Below are 20213 nucleotides of genomic sequence, written 5' to 3'. Positions count from 1 at the left end.
TTAAACCTTAAAATTCTAAACTGATCACCTTTGACTCCATGTTTCATATCCAGGTCACACTGATGCAAGAGGTGGACTCCTATGGGCTTAGGCAGCTCCGCCCCTATAGCTTTGCAGGGTATAGCTCCCATTCTAGCTGCTTTCATGAGCAGGTCTCATGAAAGAGACCAGATTTTCCAGGTGCATGATGCAAGCTGTCATTGGACCTACCAGTCTGGGGTCAGGAGGATGGTGGCCATCTTCTCATATCTCCACTTAGCAGTGCCCCAGTGGGGGACTCTGTGTGAAGCCTCTGACCCCACATTGGTTATCCATGAGGGCCTCACCCCTGCAGCAAACTTCTGCCTGGACATGGAAGCATTTCCATACATTCTCTGAAATATAGGAGGAGGTTTCCAAACCTCAATTCTTGACTTCTGTGCACCTGCAGGCTCAGTACCATGTGCATGCTGTCAAGACTTGGGACTTTCAGCCTCTGAAGCCATGGCCTGAGCTGTACCTTAGCCCATTTTAGCCACAGCTGGAGTGGCTAGGATGTGGGGTACCAAACCCCTAGGCTGCACACAGCACTGGGGACCTGGGCCCAGCCCAGAAAACCATTTTTTCACCCTACGTCTCCAGGCCTGTAATTAATCAGGCTCCCATGAAGGTCTCTGACGTGCCTTGCAGACATTTCTTCCATTGTCTTGTAGATTAGCATTTGGCTTCTCGTTACTTATGCAAATTTCTACAGTAGGTTCAAATTTCTCCCTACTGCATCCTCAGGCTACAAATTTGTTAAGCTTTTATTCTCTGCCTCCTCTTGAGCACTTTGCCGATTAGAAATTTCTTCTGCTGGATACTCTAAATCATCTCTCTCACGGTCAAAGTCCCATAGATCTCTAGGGCAGGGGCAAAATGCTGTCAATCTCTTAACATAGCAAAAGTGACTTTTACTCCAATTCCCAACAAGTTCCTCATCTCTATCTGAGACCACCTTAGCCTGGACTTTATAGTCCACATTACTTTCAGCATTTTGGTCAAAACCATTCCACAAGTCTCTAGGAAGTTACAAACTTTCCCACATCTTCCTGTTGTCTGAGCCCTCCAAGACGGTAGGAAGTTACAAACTTTCTCACATTTTCCTATCTTTTTCTGAGCCCTCTAAACTGTTCCAACTTCTACTTGTTACCTAATTCCAAAGTTGCTTCCACATTTTCAAATATCTTTACAAGAGCAACCCACTACCTGGTACAAATTTACTGTATTAGTTTGTTCTCATGCTGCTAATAAAGACATACCTGAGACTGGGTAATTCATATAGGAAAGAGATTTAAATGACTCCCAGTTTAGCCTAACTGGGGAGGCCTCATAAATTTTACAATCATGGCAGAAGGCAAAGGGGAAGCAAGACATGTCTTCACATGGCCAGATCAGGAGGAAGGCAGCTTTCCTATATACCAATAACAGCAAAAGTGAGAGCCAAATCAGAAAAGCAATCCTGTTCACAATTACCACAAAAAGAATAAAATACCCATAAATACAGCTAACTAGGGAGATGAAAGTTCTCTACAATGAGAAATACAAAACACTGCTCAGAGAAACCAGAGAAGACACAAACAAATGGAAAAAATGTTCCATGTTCTCATGAATGGTATATTAGTCCATTTTCACACTGCTATAAAGAACTTGGGACTGGGTAATTTATAAATAAAATGAGTTTAATTGACTCACAGTTCTGCATATAACTGAATGTTTTCAGGATCAGCTAGGTCACATCTTGAATGCTTTGCTACTTAGAAATTTATTCCGCCAGATACCCTAAATAATCTCTCTGAAGTTCAAAGTTCCACAGATCTCTAGGACAGGGCAAATACCACCAGTCTCTGAGACCACCTCAGCCTGAGCTGCACTGGCCATATCACTATTGGCATTTTGGTCAAAACCATTCAACAAGACTCTCGGAAGTTCCAAACTTTTCCACATCTTTCTGTCTTCTCCTGAGCCCTTCAAATTGTTCCAAATTCTGCCTGTTACCCAGTTCCAAAGTTGCTTCCACATTTTCAGTGTACCTTTGTAGCAGTACCCAACTCTCAGTATCAATTCTCTGCATTAGTCTGTTCTCACACTGTTATAAAGATACCACTTCAGACTGGGTAATTAATAAAGAGAGGAGGTTAAACTGACTCACAGTTCTGCATGATTGGGCAGTCTCAGGAAACTTATAATCATGGAGCAAGGCAAAGGTGAAGCAGGCATCTTGTTCACTCAATGCTATTCCAATCAAACCAGGTGGGACCTGGTTCACCCCCAACATGTGGGGATTACCAGCTCCCTCCCTCAACATGTGGGGATTACAATTTGAAATGACATTTGGATAGGGACACAGAGCCAAATCATATCAAATAGGAAAAATCAATTTCATTCAAATGGCCATACTGCCCAAAGCAGTTTTCTAGCTCAATGGTATTCCTATCAATTTACTAATGACATTCTTCACAGAACCAGAAAAAAAAAAAAAAAAAAAAAAAAAAAAAAACTATTTTAAAATTCATATGGAACCAAAAAAGAATCAGAATAGCCAAGGTAATACTAAGAAAAAGAACAAAGGTGGAAGCAACATATTACCCAACTTCCATCTATACTACAGGGCTACAGTAAGCAAAAAAAAAAGCATGGTACTTGTACAAAAACAGGCACATAAACCAATGGAACAGAATACAGAGCCCAGAAATAAGGTCACATTTCTACAACCATCTGATCTTCTTTAACAAAGCTGACAAAAACAAGCAATAGAGAAAATACTAATAATTGATGCTGGGCCACATGCAGAAGATTGAAGCTGGACTCCTTCCTCACACAATATACAAATATACAAAAATCAATTCATGATGGATTAAAGACTTAAGTGTAAAACCCAAAACAATAAAAATCCCGGACGACAACCAAGATAATACCATCCTGGACAAAGAGACAGGCAAAGATTTCATGACAAAGATGCCAAAAGCAATTGCAACAAAAGCAAAAATTTACAAGTGAGATCTAATTAAACTTAAGAGCTTCTTCACAGCAAAAGAAACTGTAAACATACCAACTACAGAATAGGAGAAAATATCTGCAAGCTATGCATCTGACAAAGGTCTAATACCCAGCATCTATAAGGAATTTAAAGAAATGTATAAGATTAAAACAAACAACCTTATTAAAAAGTGGGCAAATGACATGAACAGACACTTCTCAAAAGAAGACATACATGTGGCTAAGAAGCATTTGAAAAATTTCAGTATCATTGATCATTAAAGAAATGCAAATCAAAAGCACAAAGAGATACCATTTCAGACCAGTTAGAATGTCTACTACGAGGCAGGAGGATCCCTTGAGGTCAGAAGTTCAAAAACCAGCCTAGAGAACATGGTGAAACCCCATCTCTACTAAAAATACAAAAAAATAGCCAGATGTGTTGGTGGGTGCCTATAACCCCAGCTACTCAGGAGGCTGAGGCAGGAGAATTGATTAAACCTGGGAGGCAAGGTTGCAGCAATCCAAGATTGTGCCACTGCACTCCCGCCTGGGTGACAGAGAGAAGCTCCATCTCAAAAAAAAGAGGAAAAGTAAAAAGTGCTAGCAAGGTTGTGGAAAAAAGGGAACGCTTATAAACTGTTGGTGGGAGTGTATATTAAGTCAATCATTGTGGTAAGCAGTATGGAGATTCCTCAAAGAGCTAAAATGAGAACTATCATTTGATCCAGCAATCTCATTACTGGGTATATCACCTGAGGAATATCAATCATTCTACCATAAAGACGCATGTACCTGAATGTTCACTGAAGCACTATTCACAATAGCAAACACATGGAATCAATCTAAATGACCGTCCATGACAGATTGGATAAAGAAAATGTGGTACATATACACCAGGAAATACTAAGCAGCCATAAAAAATTAGATCACGTCTTTTTCAGGAACATGGATGGCACTGGAGGCCATATCTTTAGCAAACTAACACAGGAGCAGAAAACCAAATACTGCGTGTTTTCACTTATAAGTGGAAGCAAAATGATAACTTATGAACACAAAATAGGAAACAACAAACACTGGCTTCTACTTGAGGGTGGAGTGTGGGAGGAGAGAGAGAAGCAGAAAAGATAAAAATTGGATACTGGGTTATGACCTGGGTTATGAAATAATCAGTGCAAAAACCACTGTGACACAAGTTTACCTTTGTAACAAACCTTCATGTGTACCTCCAAAACGAAAATAAAAGCTTAAAAAAAGGGAATGTATTTAGCACTACCAAACTGTAAACTTAGACGTGGTTAAGATGGCAAATTTTGTGTGATGTGTATTTAAAATAAGAAATCTGCCCAGGTGTGGAGGCTCACGTCTGTAATCCCAGCACTTTGGGAGATAATGGTGGGGGGATCACCAGAAGTCAGGAGTTCGAGACCAGCTTGACCAACATGGTGAAACCCCATCTCTACTAAAAATACAAAATTAGCCGGGTGTGGTAGCAGGCACCTGTAATCCTAGCTACTCAGGAAGCTGAGGCAGGAGAATTGCTTGAACCAGGAGGCCGAGGTTGCAGTGAGCTGAGATCATGCCATTGCACTGAAGAGTGAAACTCCATCTCAAAAAAAAAAAATCCTTTCTTTCTTTCTTTCTTTCTTTCTTTCTTTCTTTCTTTCTTTCTTTCTTTCTTTCTTTCTTCTTTCTTTCTCTCTTTCTTTCTTTCTCTTTCTTTCTTTCTTTCCTTCTTTCTCTTTCTTTTCTTTCCTTCTTTCTTTCTTTCTTTCTCTCTCTTTCTCTTTTTCTCTCTCTTTCTCTCTTTCTCCCTCCTTCCTTCTTTCTTTTCTTTTCTTTTCTTTTTTCTTTTTTTGTATTCCTTTTAAACATTTCAGTTAGTTTGGGGGAACAGGTGGTATTTGGTTCCATGGAATAATTATTGAGATTTTGGTGCACCTGTCACCCGAGCAGAATACACTGTACCTAATGTGTAGTCTTTTATCCCTCACCCCCCTCCCACCATTCCCCCTGAGTCCCCAAAGTCCATTATATCATTCCTATGCCTTTGCATCCTCATAGCTTAGCTCCCACTTATAAGTGAGAACATACCATGTTTAGTTTTCCATTCTTGAGTTACTTCACTTAGAATAAAGGTCTTTAACTCCATCCAGGTTGCTGTGAATGCCATTATTTCATTCCTTTCTATGGCTGAGTCATATTCCTATATATATATATATATATATGTATATACATATGTATATATATACATATATATACATATATATATAAAATTTTCTTACTAATTTGTTGGTTGATAAGCATTTAGGCTGGTTCCATATTTTTGCAGTGTGAAGTGTGCTGCTATAAACATGCATGTTCAAGTGTCTTTTTCATATAATGACTTCTTTTCCTTTGGGTAGATATACTCATCCTTCTTGAGAGTGCTTTCTAAGAAGTCAACAGGGATTGAGTGTTGTGACCTAGGCCTGTGGGCTGCAGCTGTTTCAGCACTAGGGGATACCCTAAGCCCAGGAAAACTATGACTCTTGCAAGCTCCTGGATATGCAGCCTTGTGAACTTGGGAGCAATAAAGAATTCCCTGGGTTACCAGTGAAGGTCTCTTACTCTCTTTGCTCTTTTCCTCCATCCAGAAAGAGTCTCTGTGTCTGGCTGCCTGAAGATGGGGTAGGGGTGACATGAGTAATCCTATGGCCACCACAGCTAGCACTGCACTGTGTCACACCTCATGACTATGACCTTCCAGACCAGCATAACAGTGGGGCTTGCCTAAGACCTGTGGCCACTACTGCCTGGCTGCCTCTGACATTTATTTAAGGCCCAAGGTTACTTAAGTCAGTCTGTAGTGAATCCTACATGGATTGACCATCACATCACAGAAGTGGATTCTTTCATGGCCCAGGTTGGGTATGAAAGCATCATCCAAGAGAATAAGCCTGAAACTGGGGGCTTCCAGAATCTACCTGGTGTTTTGTTTTCCTGTGGGTGAGCTGGTACACAAAGCACAAGACAAAGGCTTCTGTACTCTTCCTTCTTCTTGCTCCAAGCAGAAAGAATCTGTCCTGGGTCTGGATCGCCTGGAGTCCAGCTTTCTAAATCTCTTAGGGATTTAGAAACAAACAAACAAACATGTCTTTCCTAATTTTTAAAAGTTGTTGTGCTTTCTCTTCCTTGCTGATTACAGAGCTCTGCAGCAGTCACGTAATTTGCAGCTGACCATTTGGTAGGAAGTATTTTGGCCCAGTGGTGTAGCCTCTCTGTCCCATCCACAAAGAGAGGCACAGTCCAGAGGGCTGCTGCTATTCATCAAACAGGCTCAGCTTTTAGACTCAGTTTTTAGAGCCACCCCATGGGGAAGAGCAATTGTTCATTGTGGTCCCAAGGGAAAGCATCAGTTTGGCTGTGACAGTCCTTGAATTGCATGCATAATTGTTCCAGGGGAAGTATTATAGGACCAACGAAAATAAATCTGTGCTGTATTATTTTGTAGCTTTCAACTGGTTGGATATAAAACAAAATAAAAAATAAATTACATACTTGATGCAAAATTAGAGCATTTAACATTTCTATTTCTTCTAGACATTTTAATCTATTCTTCCATGAGGACAGCTAATGCTTGTCTAAAAGTTTTTGCCACTTTATGACTGCATTTTAAGATGCCTATTTTCTTTTTCTTTTTTTGATTTCCAACTTTTAAGTTCAGGGGTACACGTGCAGAATGTGCAGGTTTGTGACACAGGTAAATGTGTGCCATGGTGTTTTGCTGCAAAGATCATCCCATCACCCATGTATTAAGCCCAGCATCCATTAGCTGTTCTTCCTGATGCTCTCCTTGCTTCCACCCCTCACCCTTAAACAGGCCCCAGTGTGTCCCCATTCGCAAGTGTCCCATTTTTTCTCATCATTCAGCTCTCACTTAAAAGTGAGAACATTTGGTATTTAGTTTTTTGTTCCTGAGTGAATTTGCTGAGGATAATGGCTTCCAGCTTCGTCCATGTCCCTGCAAAGGACATGGTTGTGTTCCTTTTTATGGTTGCATAGTATTCCACAGTGTGTATGTACCACATTTTCTTTATCCAGTCTATCAGTGATGGGCTTATAGGTTGATTCCATGTCTTTGCTATTGTGACTAGTGTTGCTCTGAACATGTGTGTGCATGTGTTTTTATAGTAGAACAATTTACATTCTTTTGGGTATATATCTAGTAATGAGATTGCTGGGTTGAAAGGTATTTCTGTTTTTAGGTCTTTGAGGAATTGACACACTGTCTTCCACAATGGTTGAACTAATTTACACTATCAACTGTGTAAAAGCATTCCTTTTTCTCCACTACCTCACTGGCATCTGTTGTTTTCTGACTTTTTAATAATAGTTATTCTGCTGGTGTGAAATGCTTTCTCATTGTGGTTTTGATTTGCATTTCTCTAATGATCTGTGATGTTGAGCTTTTTTTCTTTTTTCATTTGTTTGTTGGCCACATGTATGTCTTGTTTTGAGGAGTGTCTCTTCATGTCTTTTGCCCACTTTTAATGGGGTTATTTGTTTTTTTCGTTGTAAATTTGTTTAAGTTCCTTGTAGATGCTGGATATTAGACCTTTGTCAGATAGATAGGTTATAAGTTTTCTCCCATTCTGTAGGTTGGCTGTTTACTCTGATGATAGTTTCTTTTGCTGTACAGAAGCCCTTTAGTTTAACTAGATCCCATTTGTCAATTTTGACTTTTGTTGCAATTGTTTTTGACACCTTCATCATGAAATCTTTGCCTGTGCTTATGTTCTGAGTGGTATTGCCTAGGTTTTCTTCTAGGGTTTTTAGGTTTTTATAGTTTTAGGGTCCTATTTATTTATTTATTATTATACTTCAAGTTTTAGGGTACGTTTCACTCTTGTTGCCCAGGCTGGAGTGCAGTGGCATGATCTCGGCTCACCACAACCTCCACCTCCCAGGTTAAGCAATTCTCCTGCCTCAGCCTCCCCAGTAGCTGGGATTACAGGCGCCTGCCACCACGCCCGGCTAATTTTGTATTTTTTTTTAGTGGAGATGGGGTTTCTCCATGTTGGTCAGGCTGGTCTTGAACTTCCAACCTCAGGTGATCTGAATTTAAGTCTTTAATCCATCTTGAGTTGATTTTTGTATATGGTGAAAAGAAGGGGTCCAGTTTCAATTTTCTGCATATAGCTTGCCAGTTCTCTAAGCACCATTTATTAAGCAGGAAATCCTCTCCTGATTGCTTGCTTGTTTTCAGGTTTGTCAAATATTGGATGGTTGTAGGTATGCAGTCTCATTTCTGAGTTCTCTATTCTGTTCCCTTGGTCTATGTGTCTATTCTTGTACCAGTACCATGCTGTTTTGATTACTGTAGCATTGTAGTACAGCTTGAAGTCAGGTAGCATGATACCTCCAGCTTTGTTCTTTTAGCTTAGGGTTGTCTTGGCTATTCAGGACTTTTTTTTAGTTCCATGTGGAAAACAAAATGTGGAACTACAAACCAAACTTACAATAATACTACATTTAGATTAATAATTGATTGTTTTCCTTTAATGTACAAGTATTTTAAATCATTTAGACAACAAAAAGTAGAATTACAAACCAGTGTTACAATAATACTAGATTTTATAACTACTCATGTATTTACATTTGTTGAGATTTTTATTTCTTCATATGGCTTCAATTTACTGTCCAGTGTCTTTCCCTTTCACCTTGAAGGACTCCCTTGAGCATTTTTTACAGAGCAGATCCAGTGATAATGACTCACTCAGATTTTGTTTATCTGAAATTTCTTCCTTATATTTGAAGGACGCTTTGCCAGACATAGGAACTTTGGTTGACAGTTTTCTTCTTTTAGCTTTTAAATATGTTGGCCCACTGTTTTATTACCTCTAGCGTTCTGATGAAAAACTGTTTAAAATCTTATTGAGTATCCCTTATATGTGGCGCATCATTTCTCTCTTGCTGCTTTCAAATTTCTCTCTTTGTCTTTCAAACTTTTGATTTTTTTTTTTTTTTTTTTTTTTTTTTGAGATGGAATCTCACTCTGTCGCCCAGGCTGGAGTGCAGTGGCCTGAGCTCAACTCACTGCAACCTCTGCCTCCCAGGTTCAAGTGATCTCCTGTTTCAGCCTCCTGAGTGGCTGGGATTACAGGAGTGCTTCATCACGCCCAGATAATTTTTGTATTTTTCACAGAGACAGGATTTCACCATGTTGTCCCAGATGGTCTCGAACACCTGACCTCAAGTGATCTGCCTGCCTTGGCCTCCTAAAATGCTGGAATTACAGGCATGAGCTGCTGTGCCCGGCTTAATACTTATTTCTTAAAGACAAGTTTAAACAATTGTGTATATGGGTTTCTAGTTGTTTAATTTGGTGTTCCTGAGGGGAGATAACCACTGGAGGATTCTATTCTGCAATCTTGTTTTGCCTCATCTCAATAAACATTTGAATCTTTATTACATTATTAATTATTACTAAATCTTTAATTACTATTGAATTATTTGAATCTTTATGAAAGGTTAAATTACTTGAATCTTTATTAGATCCAATGTGGTAACCCTGGAAGTCAGATTTCCCTAATTTCTCCAGGATTTATTTATTTTTTTTTCTTTTTGTTTTTGTATATTGTTTTTGTGGGTTTTGATCATTGTGGGCTGTCTCTGTACCAAGGATCAGCCTAAGGTGCAAACTTGATGTCTTCTCACGTCTTTTCTGAGTCGAAAACTTTTCCTGGGCATACACAGTCATTTTCTAATTTTCCTTATATATGCAGTTGCTTTTGAATGTCTTAGTCTTTATTTTTATCTTCCCAAAAGGGGAAAAGATAAAAATGAAGAGAAGAAAGAATGCAGGCCTTTTAAATCTCCTGGAATTCACTTCAGTTGGAAGAGAAGAGGCTTTCAATAATGGGTATAAATTCAAGAACAATGTCTGCCCACATCTTTTTTTGCATCTCTGTGACCAACAGCTGAAATTAGTGATCAGAGCACAGCTCCCAGAGAGTAAAGAGCAGAATCCTTTTTGCCCACCTTGGCTCCTGCAAGTTGTGTACAGGCTGCTTCAGAAACATTCACAGCTGGCTGCTATGGGACTAGGGGTGGGGGATGGAGAGATGATACTGTGCTAAACTTTGTAATCAACCAAAATTAATTATCAATTACCATCCAAGTCTTCCCCTAGATGTGGCAAGACTTCAATAGACTCTAGAACTCCAAAATAGTTATATTAGACAGATTTTAACACTGTCATTGTTTGTTTAGATAAGGAGCAAGATTCCTGGTGCTTCCTATGCCTTCATCTTCCCAGAGATCCCTCTTATGTCAATTACATTTTGAAAATGTTTTTCTGTTAAGTTCTTTTTAATTTTGAGCTTTTTGAGAAACTTGATTTGTTTCAGGAATTTCTCTATGGGAGTTCTTTTTCTCTTTTAAGTGTAACAAATGACTGGGATCAAACAGGATGATTTCTATCACTTAGTGACATCAGCAAACTTGACTTTTACATTTTTTCCTGAGAGCATTGAATAAAGTCTGATATTTTGTATGGCTGTGACCTAAACCAAGTTTCCGTGAGCAATCACGTGATAAAGAATAACTCAATAAATTTCTTTTTTCATTTTTAATGCTGTACTATTTTATAAATTCTCTTTAAAATAAATTATTTCAACATACAAAGCACTGGAGTACACGAAAGGCTAATTTTTTCCCTCTACATGTATTTTTTCTATGTGCAGAAATCTGTTGAGAAGGAAAAAATTTATAATGCCTCATGTTCTTTATTCATTACACACTCACAAAACCAAAAATGATTGTTAGTCGTGAAGTTAACTTATTTGTGCAGGGCACATTTAAGCTAATGTAAATCAACATTTTCTAAAGCATATTATCATTACCATTCTCAACAGTTGTAAAGTCCTTTAGAGCTTACAGACTATTCGTGTATACAACTCTGGAAGCATCAGGATTCCCAGTTACAGAGAAATTTAAAGCAAAGCCTGTATGGTTAAACAAGGCTATTGTTTAATCCCCCATAGACTATTGAGGAAAAAGGCTTAAAGAGCTTAAGTGCTCTTATTAAGAACATGAATCTAATTCCAAGACAGACAGCTCTAGAACCCAGAGGTTTTGACTCAGATTGCTTGTTCTTGCCTTTATTTTGTACCCCTTTGAATAGCAAAAAAATTTTTTAAAATACCATTAGAAATACCTTCATTATGGAGAATAAGTATATTAAATATATATGGGAAATATGTATGCAAAATGTATGTGTGTGTAGATACAGATATAGATGGAGATGTAGATATAGATGCACTTTTTGTTTTTTATTTCATTTTATTGTAACTTTAGATTGCAGGAAACCAGTGATGCCCACATCTGCCCCCATGTATAGCATAAACCTGTTGCCTTTTTTAAATCCATATTTCCAGGTTCACCATGCTAAATCATCATCCCTTTGAAGCTCATCCAAAATCAAACCACTATCAGCATTTGTACTCAGTCTTCTGGTTTTTGTTTATTTGTTTTTTTCATTCTTATCTGTTCCTTTGCTTTCTCTTTGTTGTTAATTTCTTTCTCCCTCTTTTTCCAATTTCAAATCTAAACTTGTTTGTAACCTCTTTGTATCAGCACTGGTGAGGGAAAAACCAGTTATTTTATTAGAGAAAATTCAGCACACCTCTACTCGATCTGTAGAATATTCTCTAGTTAATATCCTCGCTAATAATTTGAGTATAAAATAAGGAGAAGGCTTTGGAGTGTAGGCACAACATAAGGCTCTTGGTCCATTCTTAGTAGGGCACAATGTTTTTAAGATAATGCTTCCCAAGACAGGGTCATAGCTTGCACCTGTAATTCCAGCTACTCCAGAGGCTAAGGCAGGAAGATTGTTTGAGGCCAGGAGTTCAAGACCAGACAGAGCATCATAGTACAACCTCATTTCCAAAATTATTTTTTAAAATTAGTCAGGCATAGTGACATGCACCTGTAGTCCCAGCCACTCCAAAGGATGTGGAAGGAGGATCCCTTGAGCCTAGGAGTTTGAGGCTGCAGTGAAATGTGATCACGATACTTTAGCCTGGGAAACAGAGTTAGACTCTCTAAAAAATAATTTTTAAAAAAGATAATGCTTTCAGATTCATTGTCCCTTCCTATCACCGTGTAACTTTCAACTTCTCGTTATCCTTGCCAACACAGAGAATTAAGTCTCCTGTAAAAAATAGAGGATTATTTACACGCATGTATTTTTAAAGAATAAAAGTAGAAGATTCTTTGCATACCTTTATTTTTTAAAAGCATTATTATTAGTATTAAAATTATCTAGAGTACAAACTTGAAAATTCAAAGTAAAAATCACATATAATGCTGTGCTATATGTATTTTTTGTCACAAATGGCAGTGTGATACTTCAACCCCCCACATCTGCACTGTTATGCTTCTTACGTCATTCTTGTATCCCAAACCAAAGTGTGTTTGCAATGCATCTTTAGAAAGTGACTTTTTAAAACAAGTTTTCTTTTCTTAAATAAAAAACTTAGCTCTTCTATGCTGTATGCACAGAGAAACTCCCTCCCATGAATAAGAGTTTTCACTAATTTTGTAAAATGTGTTACATCCAATTTCGTAAAGGCAGAAATATAGTGTGTTGTGTTTAGCTATTAAGCTGATTGGAGATTCCCAAAGGCAGATTTGGCATTCTATTTATGCTTCTATTCTCAGCTCCTAATATGGTTTTGGCTCCTAATATGGAAACATTCTCTGTTTGAGTGAATAATCTTTAAGTTTGTCATTCATGCCTTTATTCTCTAATTAATTAAAACTCATCTATACAGATTGTAAAAGTCCTAAGATAAACTGACATTATTTCTAAAGGTGTATAATGAACACTTGAAAAAAATAATGGTTTATGCACACTGACAGCGTATTTTCAAAAACCAAAACCCACAAAGTTGAACTTTTATCTTTTTCATAAACAATAAAAGATTACTCACTAACTTTATAGGCAAATACAAATTACAGTGAAAGTAGCTAGTATTTTTAAAGTACAAAAGCATCCCCGTAGATCACAAAAATATAAAAATCATATAATGAAAGAAATTACATATTTCTTTTTCTGCATAAGAAAAGAAAAATTAGGAAATCAATGACATAATTAATAAATTGTCATAATATAAAGAAAATCTAGGCTCACATAGTATTTATAGAGTTATTCTTCAGCATTTTATCTGAGTTTGTATCATTTAAACTTTCACTACCTCCCTACCGAAATGTATAGAAGTATTCAAAGCAAGTCACCTTCAAGAATGAGGTGTAGTGAATTAACTGTTTTATAATTTACTACAAATATATTTCTAGCCTAACTTTTGGCACAGAGTGTAAAAGTAATACAGCTCATACAAACTCACTTGGGGCTCCAGTTGCCATTCCCATCAAGAGCTTCAGTAAACCTAGAATATGCAAGGCACAGTGAATTTTCTCATCACAAGTTCCATTATCAGGGGATACTACACACTGATATCTGCCACTTGGAGAACGTATATCCCCTTTTCTTCCCCAAACTTTATCTTTACTTAGTGCCAAATTTTGTATTTCTTTAGTTTTCTTCTCAGGACCCACCTTGGACTGTGGGTTACGATGCCAGGAAGACTCAAGAAGCTCTTGCTAAAGTTTTCTTGCAAGTGAAACACAAGTGACATGAATATTCATGACAATAAACGCTCCTTTTATGCCATTTAGGCTCTGCCAGTAATTTGTTCTCTCGGTACTTTAGTAGAATGCTGTTTTGTTCTCTGTTAATTCTATTTCTCTTGTTGCAGACAACTAATTCCCTTAGAATCTTTTTGTTTGTTTCTTTGCTTTTCACTTTTGTTTGTCATTTAAGAAAACTGGAGCTTAGTGACTTCAGTAGCTCTTGGTTTTACCATATTTATGCAGACTTGATTTTCTGGAAACGTGATCTTATTAGAAGAAGATGGCACATAAAACACCAATGAATCTATTCCAGTTGATTTCTTTTGTTACTTGTATAAATATTACCTATCTGTTCCTAGTCTCTCTGTCTCTGTCTGCCTTTATCTCTTTCTCTCCATCTTTCTGATTCTTGCCCACTTTATCATTATGTTACTTATTATATGACGAGACATGTAGATAGCATGAATTTAGAAGTATGCAAAATTTATTGACTGCAGTATTTTATTATTAAAAGACACAAACATGATAGTAATGGTTTTCAAAGTATTGTGCTTGTTATGATTTTCCAAAGAAAGGAAATACATATGAAATGGAATATTACTTAGTAAAACACGTAAAATTATTTTTGAGGTACTTTTAAACAATGTCATGTTATTATATTACTTTTTCTTTAATTAGCCCATAAGAATTATAGTACATAAAATTTTTAAAAAATTAACTGAGTATCATGAATGTTATTGCTTTCTCTTAAAAATAGATTGAGTAAATTAATAACATGTTGGGGACATTTTATGCCTACATGTTTAAATAGGCTTGCAACTAATTGCATTACTGATTATTTTCTATATCCTTTTACATAAATTTTTTATCTATAGTTTTTAAAAGCAAATCAAAATTGTAACATTGCCATGTTATTAACAAGGTCAAATACATAATTAACATTTGTATAGTATACATTGCTATGTAATGAAGTTGTGTTAACACCATTTAAGAAGGATATAGACTTGAGGGCTTGAAGCTGATAGATGAGAACACAGAATTTAAAAGCGTACAATCTGCAAATGAAAGGTTTTGCAAAATGCCAATTTAATATTCAGTTCAATAATATGGTCACAAATATTGCAATTAAGTGCATATACAGAAAATCAATTATTCTAATTTTCAACTTTCAATCATTAATGTAAAAATGGCGTGTTGCATATGAAAAGGTGTAGTTTTCATCACTTGTTATTTTGATGTTAAATTACAATCTTAAGCTTCCTGATCCTTCCACCCTTGCATAAGTATTTTCTATAAATTAATAGAAATATTAATTAGTTAAATTGCAGATTGATTTTTGTAAGAAGAACAACAGAGAAAATAATAATTTTAACCTTGAATTATCTGTGGATCACTGAGCAGACTAAATTTATGAGCAAAAGAAAACTTATATTAAATTTAGGTGAGAAAGTAGAAAGAGGAAATTAATATGTTGTCAAATAACAACACAGCATAATTTTTCTGCCTAAAATATGTGTGGAAAATGTGTGCAAAGGGTATTTATTTCTTGTTCTATAACTCTTACCCCAGCAAATGACATAAATATTCACTTAGAAGTCTGTATTTTATCTTTGATTACTTTTTCTACTTCATCTGCACCCCACAAGTAAGCTCTATTACCCAATCATCTAATCCTTATAGGTCTTTCTCTCACTTTTTCCATTCTGTTGCAATGACCCTCATACAATTTTTCACTGTTTCAAATATTCATTAATAAGAAAGTTTAAAATTGTTTTTCTGGTCAGCAAGTTTTCTATAATCTTCTCTTTTGACCTGCTGAATAATATCCAGAGATATTGTCTATTTGTGAAATCGCTTAACACTTTTCACAGATATGTTGGTTGCCCTTAAGAGAAACCTAAACCCATCCCATTTGGCCACTAGTTCCCTTCAGGTCCTCTCATGGCTGTATGAATCAGGTCCCATCTCTGACAGACACCATTTTTCATACCTGTCTCAGAGCTGTATTTAAAATGAGGACTCCTTTCTTTTCCAGATCCTCGTGACCTAAGGATGATTGACTTAGGGAACTAGAAAGAAGTCACTCAACCTTCCAAAAATATCTATCCTCCACCTACTATGTATAAGATACTAAGTAAACAAATACAGAAGACAAAAATCCTCCTGAAGTAGCAGCTACCATCTAATAAGTGCTTCCTTTCTGCTAGGCTTATGTTTACAGCATTTTACATTCAATGTTGTACTATGTCCTAATGATTTCTAAACAATTCTCATTAGTCTTCTTTTACAAATGAACTATTAGAGACTAAATATTTTTATGTTATTCAACTAAAACAGGGCAAAGCCATTTGAAAATGCAAGTACAATTTGTGAATGCAAAAACTCTAGACATTTTAGTTTGTTGCCCAGCTCATGGTCTCTGCTCAACAGTGTATGACTGAGAGAATGCAGATCACTATGCTGCCTCTCTTTAGCACCAGCCTTCAAGGAGTTTACAGTCTATGAATGTGACAGGGCTAACACAGGCGGAGATTAGTTAGCATTTCCTTCAGTGTATATTTATTGAATGCCCACTGTGTTGTACACAATTATTAGGCACACTGAATATGCAGCAGTAAAGATAGATCACATATGTATAAGATAGATGATAGACAGATGGATGAATGGATGGATAGATAGAAAAGTGATTGCCTTCATGGAGCTTACAATCTGGTAAAAAATAGAGAAAATAAGTATATTATATCAAATACTAGAAAGTGATGTTTCCAATATAGATAAAAATTCAGCATAAGGGGAAGTAGTGTAATAAAAGCTACCAGCAGCAAATGCTATAGGAATGCATACTGCATCATTTAAAATATTTTAAAGAAAATAATAAAAGGAAACTTGTTTTTTCTGGTTTAAAATCTTTTAGAAACTCATAAATATAAATTTCTTTTCTATGTATGTCAAGTAAAATATACTACTTACTTTTAAGGTATGATGTTATTTGTGTATATTTATTGGGGTCATTTTTATTATTTTATTTTAGTCCTAAATATGTCCAGTCTATTTCATGGGTAATTGATATTTGATGGTGAGCATACATTCAAACAGTTTTTGATTCAGAATGATTTTACATGTAACTTAGATTTAACTCAGAATTCCTTTCAGAAAAACAGTATGGATGCAGGAAATATTTAGAATTTGGTTCTCTGCAAATTTTCAGGGTAATGAAAAACATATGTATTTGCATAAATCCAGTTCCAGATATTTCATCTCTCTGCACAGTTTGGTATCTCATTTATTTAGAGACTAGAAAGAAGAAAGCGTGACCTTAAAGTATACCTAACATTTGGAACTTGTGATTTCATGGGATGAATAAGTCCAAAATTCTATCTCCTTGAAATTTGTTTCCAGAATGTTAAATGCAAAGCAAGTTATATATAGCAATAAATGCATGCTTAATTTGTGCAGAAATCATGGTGTGATGAATACAATTAAGAGCCTCGGAGGGAATAATTATATTACTGCATAAAGCTGGTGGTTCTCAAATTGCTTGGTGCCTGGACTTTAAATTGGCCTGATTTCCTGTTGTGAAAGTCATCCATCGCAGCAACACAACTGCAGCAGGAATGGCGTAGTTTCAAAGTCACACGGAAAGCATATTCTTTCTGATCAATTGCCATATATTCTTGTTTAAAGGCAAAGAAATTGGCAACAGGCATACCAAAGTTGATTAAACTGATAAATTAAAATTCATTAGATCAAGTACATTGTTTTGTCTGTTATTCAGAAGAGAGTGTTTTTTTTTTTTTTTAACAAGATTGACTAAGCTGCTTATAATTGTAGATTTTTAAGTACCTACACATAAAACATTTAACTGGATTGTTTAAAGTAAATAACATATTTATTTCATGATCCCTAGATTATTAGTGCCTTGAAATAAATAGATGGAATTTTAGGGTATACCTTTCAGGAATATAATCATTTATAGTAAAATCTGAATGTAACTGTTTAGTCTTGTATAAAAACTCCATATTATATTGGAATTATCCATTGTTAAATGTTATATCATATCAAATATCATATGTTTAGCTTTGTCTGACTGAGGAAGCATTATTTGATCTTAAATAATTTTGCATTTCTTAATAAATATGCAATGAATACATTTTAGTACTAAAAATGTACTATTATCTTACATTAAGTTTTTTATATCTAGGACATAAAATAACAATTTCTGATCTATGATAGTCAAACAGCAAGGAAAAGATAACAGAATATGGATCACAGTCATTTAACTACTGATGAGGTTAGAGCTACTGTCTTGAAAAAGCTTAAGTGAAACTAGAAAGTAATGGTTTTTGGCAAGAGGTTAAAGAGGTAAGGGAAGCATTTTCAGCCAAGATAAACAGATTATTTAAGAATCCAGAAAAATCATGGAAACCCCTTAGAAAACTTCTAGCTCAGGGATGCAATATTCCCACAGGCCCACGACAGCCATTACTCACTATACACAGTACTCCTGATGGCTCATTTCATACAGAAGGGAACTTAGAATCTCATATGGCACCAGGAAGCAATTACTAATTGATTGTTGCTTGCAATCACTGTGCTTCTAGTTGCAGTTCATGACCTACCAGAACTGATGAGGAGACCGAGGCCTGGAGAAGCTGCATGATTTACCAAATACTTGACTGCTCAAAAATGGAAAAACTGTGGCTAGAAAGCCATCTCTCAGAGCTAGCACAATGCTAGTTTTCTTGCTAATGCTATGATATTCTTGCCAATAAGTGAGGTTGTTTGTCCAAATATATTGTTCTGCCATTTTCTCACTGGCCTCTTGATCTCTATGGATCATCCAGGGAAATTTAAATTCCTCATATTCTATTTCTTTATTTTTTATTCATTCTTTTATTCCTTCATTCAACTTTTTTTTTTTTTTTTTTTTTTTTTTTTTTTTTGGTGAATGCCAATATAGACAATGCTAGATACTGGGGTAATTACATGAGTAATTTGTGGACACTACTTGGAACACAGCTAAGAACAAAACGTGGCTAGAGGTCCTATCCTTATTATACACCTAATAGATTTTGGTTCGTGTTCAAAATGTAGAGATTACAAAACTGGAAAATTTGGACCAATTCTTGTCCAGTGAAAAGCAGGAAGTTGAATATGAATAGACACAAGACTGTTGATTCAAGTAATCTAATTTGGGCTTCTCTTCATCGTCTTTGAAAACCCTAGAGAGTTTGCTAATAGAACTGATAACAAAAAATAGACATGAAATAAAGTTTTCTTTCATTTTTCAAATGTATTTTAAGTTCTACCTCATTTTGATCTACTGTGTTAGCACACATGAACATAAACATGATCAAGAACTTTTTTTTTAATTAATTAATTAATTTTTTTTTTTTTTGAGACTAGGTCTCTCTGTCACCTTTGCTGAAGTGGTGCAAAGCAGCGGAGCGATCATAGCTCACGGCAGCCTGGACTTCCTGGGCTCAAGCAATCCTCAGCCTTTAGAGTAGTTGCAACTACAGGCACACATCACTGTGCCTGGCAAACACAATCTATAATCTTAAAATAAAGATGATACTGACCTATCTGAGGGAAAAATTGAAGGGGGAAGAACTAATTTAATTCGTAACAGCTTTGAATTCATACTAGATTGGCAACTATGTCTTATCACTGAGGTACCACGTTTCTGAATCCACTTTCTAAATTTAGCAATGTATTCCTTGGCCAAGAATATGCTATATAGTTTAAATGGAGATTTAGACCTTGGACTTGGTCACATTCAAATTATTTCTCTAAGTAGATGAGCACACTTGTTTACATTTTAAGAGATAATATGTAGGTCTATTTATTCTTTGTTATTTGAATTAAAAACCACTTAAATTAATAGGAGGACCACTAATGCTCAGCATACACTTGAATTTACAAGTACAACAATAATTATGATATTCTCCATAAAAAGCTTTATCTGTTTTACTTATTTTATTATTGCAAAATAGTATTATTATTATCCTTAATTATCTGGACACTGGCACATTTTTAAAGGAAAGAAAATTGATCTGGTAGACATAAATAAATAAACAAACAAACACACAAATACATAAATTCTATTACTGAGCAGAGAAACTAAAAGTAATAGGAATCCAACTGATCTCTAAAATGGAAGGAAGCAGAAGTACATTTGTATTTTATAACTTCATTCTTTTCCTTTTATCAATTAGTATCTGGTTGTTGCCCTTAATAAAACTGATAGCAAAATATAAATGGCACATAAGTGTAATTATGTCAAAAATAGTAAACACTTGGACAGCAAAAGTGTCCATACTTAATCTTTGAATAAGTTTCAGCAGTTTCTTAATGCCTTAAACATAATAGATCATTAAGTAGGATCTATTGGGATAAATGGTATTTTTTAATACACAACTTCCTGAACTTCAGATTATCTAATAGCAGATACATAATATTATAAAATTGAACCTTATGCTTTCACTACCAAATATTTAGTTATACTTTTAAAATTAGTTGAAGATGTGTCACCA

The 20213-nt window shown here is 35.8% G+C and overlaps 1 long non-coding RNA gene across 5 annotated transcripts in view; it reads left to right on the top strand.

The window, feature by feature from the left end:
* Nucleotides 1-20213, top strand: part of LOC129463824 (uncharacterized) — a 175122-nt gene that overhangs the window by 49547 nt on the left and 105362 nt on the right. Inside the window, exon 4 of one of the 5 annotated variants that reach the window (XR_010115928.1) lies at nt 13584-13721. The exons of the other annotated variants lie outside the window; for them this stretch is intronic. This is a non-coding gene — a long non-coding RNA (uncharacterized lncRNA). Of the gene's footprint in view, nt 1-13583; nt 13722-20213 lie in introns of those variants that run through there. 5 annotated transcript variants of the gene reach the window in all.

Source organism: Symphalangus syndactylus, chromosome 15, assembly GCF_028878055.3.
Source record: "Symphalangus syndactylus isolate Jambi chromosome 15, NHGRI_mSymSyn1-v2.1_pri, whole genome shotgun sequence".
NCBI classification, from domain to species: domain Eukaryota; kingdom Metazoa; phylum Chordata; class Mammalia; order Primates; family Hylobatidae; genus Symphalangus; species Symphalangus syndactylus.
This window is presented reverse-complemented; position numbering and strand designations above follow the sequence as displayed.